Source organism: Miscanthus floridulus, chromosome 7 (assembly GCF_019320115.1).
Source record: "Miscanthus floridulus cultivar M001 chromosome 7, ASM1932011v1, whole genome shotgun sequence".
NCBI classification, from domain to species: domain Eukaryota; kingdom Viridiplantae; phylum Streptophyta; class Magnoliopsida; order Poales; family Poaceae; genus Miscanthus; species Miscanthus floridulus.
In genome coordinates this window covers 34,828,786-34,836,374 of record NC_089586.1, presented here as the reverse complement: position 1 = coordinate 34,836,374, position 7,589 = coordinate 34,828,786, and the positions used below count along the sequence as shown (strand labels likewise).

The window sequence follows — 7,589 nt, the reverse complement described above, 5'->3', positions numbered from 1 at the left end:
ATGTTTCATGGTGTCTATATGCAATGCTGATTGACGCTAATGGCAGGTTTGCTGTTGGTTATGAATTTTGCCTTCTTCGATGGATCATGTGTTCACTGGTACATCTAATCCAGTGCAGTATTTGGGTTGCTTCAACTGTAGCAAAATGTTTTTTTTCTTAATACATTGGAGTTTGGACCATTTAACTGAATAGTAAGCAATTTAATTTTGCATTCAATTACGTGAAATATGGGGAACCTGAACAGATTATACAAATGGTTTCAAAGTTGTTTAGGCACTTGATTTAGAGTTGTGGCTTAATACTTTAGAAATTGTTTGTCACCTAAAAAGCAAGTTAGTGGTGATATTTGCGGCACAGTGGCAGTAGTTATCCACTTTTTTTAAAAAGGAAGTAGTACCTGTGGTTCAAATGACTCAGTGATGAATAGCAGAAAGCAAAAGCTTGGCTAATTGTTCAATACTTACATTTGATTTATTGGAACATGAAAAATAGTACAGTGCTATGGGAGTTCAGTTTAATGCTGACACAATTAGGGAACTGCATTGTTTTCACTACTTGCACTTTGCTGCCCCCTGTTGGATCTTCTCTTGCAACCAAAGGAGTAGGACACGAGTTAGTAGTAGGTATTCCTTGTATTAGAGATTGTTTCATCAATGTTTTAAGCTGTAGAGGCTTACTAAATTCACTTGCAACCTTTTTAGGAAAAATCGTCTTGAAGTACAGAAGATTTGATGGGGGTATTAGTCAATCCAAACATGACTGAGTACCGAAGAAGTCTACTCTTCACCGTTGCCGCCATGCTTGCTTGAGGGTAACTTGGTCGCCTTCACCTCATCTAAGGTTGATGTTTCATGGTATCTATCTGCAATGCTGATTGACGTTAACTGCAGGTTTGCTGCTGGTTATGAATTTTGCCTTCTTCGTTGGATCATGTGCTCACTGGTACATCTAATCCAGTGCAGTATTTGTGTTGCTTCACTGTAGCAAAATGTTTTTTTCTCAATACATTGGAGTTGGACCATTTAACTGAATAGTAAGCAATTTAATTTTGCATTCAATTACGTGAAATATGGGGTACCTGAACAGATTATACACATGGCTTCAAAATTCTTTAGGCAAAGTTGTGGCTTAATACTTTTGACATTTTTTGTCACCTAAAAAGCAAGTTAGTAGTGATATTTGCGGCACAGTGGCAGTAGTTATCCACTTTTTTTTAAAAAGGAAGTAGTACCTGTGGTTCAAATGACTCACTGATGAATAGCAGAAAGCAAAAGCTTGGCTAATTGTTCAATACTTACATTTGATTTATTGGAACATGAAAAATAGTACAGTGCTATGGGAGTTCAGTTTAATGATGACGCAAGTAGGGATCTGCATTGTTTTCACTACTTGCACTTTGCTGCCCCCTGTTGGATCTTCTCTGCAACCAAAGGAGTAGGACATGAGTTAGTAGTAGGTATTCCTTGTATTAGAGATTGTTTCATCAATGTTTTAAGCTGTAGAGACTTACTAAATTCACTTGCAACCTTTTTAGGAAAAATCGTCTTGAACTACAGAAGATTTGATGGGGGTATTAGTCAATCCAAACATGACTGAGTACCGAAGAAGTCTACTCTTCACCGTTTGCCAACTGACAGGTATCTAAACTAATTCTACAATTGTTATTTAATTTTGCCTTCACTTTCTGAACTTCCACGCAGCATGACTAAGCACACCACAAAACAAGTCCTCAGTCCTGTACTTATGGCTATCACAAAGTGACACTTTCCAATTGCATACAACAACTTTTATGATACCCAGTTACATATACAGAATCCTGTATTTAGAAATATTTATTAATGGTGTTAGTGTTTATTTGATTAGGTGTATGCCATCCGGGACAACGATTATTGATGTTGGAATTGAGACTATTCAATTGCTAATTCTATCAAGGGTCATTATACCACACACTTTTTACAACAACTACAAAAGTGTCGCTATAAGTCGTTATAGCGACCGAACATCGGTCCTTATAACTCTATACCGACGGATTTCATTAATAGCTAGATCAAATGGCATCCACAAGCCATACATGTTGGCCTTACAATCTACTAAATGCCTCATCTTACTCAAATACAAAATAGCATCACTGAGCACTAGACAGATCTGCTTGGTGTTGATCCAGCATCACAGAATCTCTAGGGCCTCCCACCTGAACAAAGTGAAAATGAAATTTGTTAATAAAAATGATTGCTGACACATAACAATTATATATTTCATCTCAACTTTATGTTCATGTACTACAGTATCATTGTTCATGTACTACAGACTTATGGTAATACATGTCCGAACTCTAGATAATTGGATATTAGTTAGTAACTAGTAGCTAGATGTGAAATTGACATATTGTTTGTGTGTGCCATACACTCATACAATGTCGAGAACTACTTCAACACAGCACAAGCACCTACTAGTGAGATGAGAATAACATACCCCAAGTACCATGATTTGTTGTTGATGCCTTGCTAACCTCCATCTGTCACAAATATCACTAGTTAGAAGTTTGGTCACTAATCACATATGAGAAAACAGGAAACAATGACTAGGACAATTTATTACTCTATTGTATGGCCATGCAATCGACAACTTAAGAGCGTTCGTTGTTCTAGAGCTTCATTCCTACTTTCAACCTTTTTACGGGCCAAAACTTCCATTTGAAATCTTGTAGGTGTGTAACACTTCAGTCCTGCTATACCAACATCTTGAGGAGTAGGTCCTAGACCTAAAGTTCGCACACGGCCTCTTGGCTCCTTTGAACCCAAAGCAGCAGCAAACACCTTGTTGAATTGTTCTTTCTATCAACTCTGGACGGGCCTCAACAGTTGCTTTAAGTTTGTTCTACATAAATGAAATATCAATATTTACACTCCATAAAGATTACATACTGTAATTCAACAATCATGCATAAATAACTTACAATGATTGGTTCCGCATTATATAATGAATAACTTACAATGATTGGTTCCATATTATATAACTTAGTAATTCCTGAAATATATGTGTATTTTGCAAAATCTTAGGGATTAACAGTGAAAGAAATGGAAGAGCTACGTGAAGCTGTAGTTTTGGAGCATCAAAGAAAAGTTCAAGAAACCATGAAAGCAAAGGCAAAGAGTACCTGATGAGATGGAGATGAAGGTCATAAAAACAATGGGAGCTATGGAGGAAGGAGATGCAGCATTTGGTGCCGGTGCTAAAGTGAACCTTGATGCAGCATTTACTGTCGATCCAGAAGGACCGATGGTTATCATGCTTGGACCATATATAACACACCATAAGCTACACCAAAATTTTCAAATAATATGCTGACTCATGTATTTTATAGTTTAGTATATTTTGACAGTTTAATATAGGGTTAATGCCAATTTGAGTTCGATGCCATGCATGGTAACAAGCTTAAACAAGAAGCGTGATTTAGCAATTTTGGTGCATCCTACTACATATGAATTCAGCTGGTTTCTGATAGCATATGCTTGTTCAATGTACTCGCAGGTGTACTGGTGGCATGACAAGAATCCACGAAGAAAGCCCAAGTACTTCAATCGGGTGCACACTGGATATGAATGGAATAAATACAACCAGATTCATTATGAAATATGATTGCAATGTCCGAGTCCTCTTCATTGTGGTTGTGGAGATTCTGTAAATCCATCATCCATATTTCTAATTTCAATTTTCATTTTTCAATCCAATTGAACAAATATAGAATCTGAATAGAAATTGAGTACAGAAATTGAAAAAGGAGAAAACTGAGAGCTCACACTGTAGCTACTAGGCAGAATCGGCAGATGGCTCACGGTCTGCGTGTGGAGGCCTGCTCGTTGGCCGGCGCGGAGGCCTAGGCAGGGTGCTGAGACCGGCGGGCGGTGGAGTGTGGCGCAGCAGTGGCCAGCGCCCGGTGGGATGGCGTCCGCTGTCCGCAGGAGCTCGTCTCCTCGGTCCTCGCCTCCTCCTGTGCGGCTGCTGGGCGTGGCGGTGTGGCCCCCTGCTCAGCGTAGAACCTGGGAGCGGCGGTGGCGCGGGACCCCTGCAGCGGAGGCGCCTCTGGGAGTGGCGCAGCCCCTGCTGGAATCCCCTAGAGTAGCGGCGTGGTAGCTCTGGATTGAGCGGTGGTGACGGGAGAGGACCGGGAGCGCATGGGCTACGATTTGGGATGGATGGGGCGCCGTGTTTTCTTTCATGGAAGGAAGTAAGGGGATAAGGTCATAAAGGTGAGCGTACTAGGGTTCTGGAGATTCGGCTGACAAAATTTGGGCGAAGGGCAGCGCGCTAGATTTTAGCTCTAATATGTACCGACCGTACCGATCATCTGATGTTATTACTGACATATATCGACCGATAGTTTCACGCTATCTATAGCGACCGATGAATAGCCGCTGAAGGCACCTTTACCGACCGATGCTTCGTTGGAATTCTTTACCGACCAATGTTGCATCGCTAAATACCTAGTTTTAGCGACCGATGTCTGATGCTAATTCTGGTGTGTGGTATAGTGGGTGGTCAGATCAGATAGAGGAGCTGTACTATCTCCACATATAAAAAAAAATAGGTCAATGAATATGTTCTTAATAAAAATTTGTGGAAAAAAAAAGGAAGGAGTTTGAACAGAATTTGCACGTTTTAAATTTATTAATTTATTAATTGTCAGGATATTTTTAAATGGAATTAAATACTTTTTATACCCATATCCCATTATTTTCATATGTATATGCTATGTTGACTAAATATGATGCAATAAGTCTGAATGACTTGGGACACCCAAAACTCCAAATCCCTTATATTCAAAACTGAGGGAGTAGAGACTATGCAAGCAATATATTTTAAATATCCTCGTCTAAATTACATCTATAATTTGTGTTTCTTTATTAAATGAACCAAGCATTAATATTTAAAACCTTTTCCTATTTTGCATTTGAATAAGGTCAATTATATTTATATGAGAGAATTCTTTATTTGACACCGAACAAATGACCCGTTCCTTTCTTGGCCCTCAAAAAATTTCCGTTCCCTATTTGACACCGAGTTCATCTTTCATTCCTCATATGACATTCCATTGGATTCTCCATCCGTGAACCGTTAACTGCCATGTGAAAAGACGATTTTGCCCCTGTGGGCCCCACCACCCTTCTCCCTCCTCTCCTCCCCTTCTCCCTCCTGTCCGCCCACGATGGAGCATGTGATGCGGCTCCTAGAGCGGGAGGCGGCGTAGGCCAAGCAGCGGGAGATGATGAAGATGTTGGAGTCGCTGGTCCAGCAGACCAAGGAGCTGGAGCAGGCCAAGATCGATCTCGAGGAGGCCAGGCTCGAGGTCGCTGCGCTACGGCATCAACAACAGCAGGGCAAGGCCGCCGCCACTGGGCCAAACGCGCAGGCGCAGACACAGACACAGACACAGCAGCAGTGGAGCGTCATGGACCTCATGTTCGGCGGCGTGGATGAGGAGATCAACGGTCTTCGCGCCAGGCTCCGCGCGTCGGCGCAGGACGAGGAGCGGAGCCGGAAGGCGGTGGACGAGCTCACCGCGGCGCTGTCCGCGGTCAGTAGGGAGGCTAAGCAGGTCAAGGCATGGCTCTGCGACACGCGGGATGAGCTGGAGGCGGCCCACGCCAAGCGCGACCGGCTCCGGGGCCTCCTCCAGGGCACCGAGGCGGAGCTGTGGTCGGTGACCGAGCGCGTCAACACGCTCACCGCTGACTGGAAGGACACCGTGGATGGGTGGTGCGCTAGGGAGAAGGCGTTGCTAGAGCGCGCGCGTGGCGCGGAGGTTTAGGCAGCCGCCGCGCGGGCGGAGAGCGCCGCTGAGATCGACGCGGCGCGACGGGCGCTTGCCGACGACAACGCCGTGCTGCGCCGCGCGCTAGAGCCGGCGGTGGAGGAGGCTAACGCGGCCGCCGAGGCGCTCGAGGCCACGACCGGCGACAATGCCAGACTGCAGGAGGCCGTCGCGGAGAAAGAGCGCGCCCTGGAGGCTTTGCGGCTGGAGAACGAGGGGCTCAGGGCCAGTGAGACCGCGGCCAAGGAGCGCGCCGAGGAGCTCCAGGGCCAGCTCGCGGCGGCAAGGAAAGAGCGGGAGATCCCGCTAGTGGAGAAGTGGAAGCGGGAAGACGCGCAGGGCAAGCTGGGCGCCGAAATGTTCCTGGACTCTGGGAGGAAGAGGAGAGGGAGGGAGGAAGAGGAAGGAAGGGGCGTGCTGCTTATACGGGCGCAGACAGGAAGAGGAGAGGGAGGGAGGAAGAGGAAGGAAGGGGATTCTGTTAACTGTCGGCAAAAGTTTCGCCGACGTCTTCTAGCGCGACTGTTTCTAAACTGTCGGCAAAACTTTTCGCAGGAGCTTATCTATCGGCAAAGGTGCCCTTTGCCTACAATAGAAAGTGTCGGCAAAAGCATGTTGTGTTATAGTGAGGAGGGAGAAAGGGAGGAGAAGAGGGAGAAGGGTGGTGGGGCCCATAGGTGCAAAATTGTCTTTTCACGTGGCAGTTAACGGTTCACGGATGGAGAATCTAACGGAATGTCATATAAGGAATGAAAGATGAACTCGGTGTCAAATAGGGAACGGAATTTTTTTGAGAGCCAAAAAAGGAACGGGTCATTTGTTCGGTGTCAAATAAGGAATTCTCTCTATTTATATGGAGTATATATATGAATAGACTCAAAGGAAATTTTGTTAGTATTCCATCCATTGAGTATGAAGAGTTCTGGCACAAAGAGAAAATTGGGGACACGAGCCTGCAGCTGGCCATCGTCAAAGAGGTGCTATTGCAGCTTGAAGCGGCTCAGGAAATTAGAACATTCACGGCCTAGGAGCTTGACCTACGTCGCCAGTTAAAAGCAAGGAGCACCGGTCTTGCCGCCATCGAAAATCAAGGATCAGGCAACGCTCTAGAGTGGCACACATCCATGGTGGAGACGCAAACACAAAATTCTTCCACATTAGAGCCAGCACGAGGTTAAGAAAAAATTACATACACTGCCTGCACGAGGACGAGGGGGTGGCTATCACCCATGACGACAAAGAGATGGTGGTGGCTGATTATTTCTCAAACCACCTTGGTTCAGTGCCTCCAAGATCAAGGACCTTCAATTGGAATGCGCTTGGCTACATCCCCAGAGACCTTTTGATGTTGGAGTCACCATTCACAAAGGAAGAGATAAAACACACAATCAACTCCATGCCATGTGACAAAGCGCCTGGTCCAGATGGATTCACGGGTGCCTTTTTCAAATCCTGCTGAGAAATAATTAAAGAGGACGTCACAGCAGCACTAAACAGCATGGTCATGTTCAACTCCCAAGGCTTCGAACGGCTAAATTCGGCAAATATTGTTCTACTCCCAAAGAAGATGGAAGCCAGGCGAGCAACGGACTTCAGGCCCATAAGTCTTATTCATAGCATCGCAAAAATATTTGCCAAGCTTCTTGCAAATAGGTTGGCCCCTGCTGGACTCCTTGGCCTCCAAATGCCAAAGCGCTTTCATCAAAAAAAGAAGTATCCATGATAACTTCCTCTATGTCCAAAATATGGTGCGGACCATGCATAAACAAAAGCTAC

The 7,589-nt window shown here is 44.7% G+C and overlaps 1 long non-coding RNA gene and 1 pseudogene across 3 annotated transcripts; one reads left to right on the top strand and one right to left on the bottom strand.

Annotated features, from left to right (window-relative positions):
• Nucleotides 1–1,856: 1,856 nt before the first annotated feature.
• LOC136463028 (uncharacterized) lies at nucleotides 1,857–4,202 on the bottom strand. Of its 3 annotated transcripts, none has more exons than XR_010760879.1 (5): nucleotides 3,802–4,202; nucleotides 2,958–3,680; nucleotides 2,600–2,878; nucleotides 2,474–2,516; nucleotides 1,857–2,192 (listed from the first exon to the last, which is right to left on the bottom strand). It is a non-coding gene; the product is annotated as an uncharacterized lncRNA (long non-coding RNA). The 3 variants fall into 3 exon arrangements; XR_010760880.1 differs by having other exon boundaries at nucleotides 3,159–3,680; XR_010760878.1 differs by having other exon boundaries at nucleotides 2,600–3,680.
• Nucleotides 4,203–5,207: 1,005 nt separating this feature from the next.
• Nucleotides 5,208–6,841, top strand: LOC136465327 (putative WEB family protein At1g65010, chloroplastic; annotated as a pseudogene).
• Nucleotides 6,842–7,589: the final 748 nt, after the last annotated feature.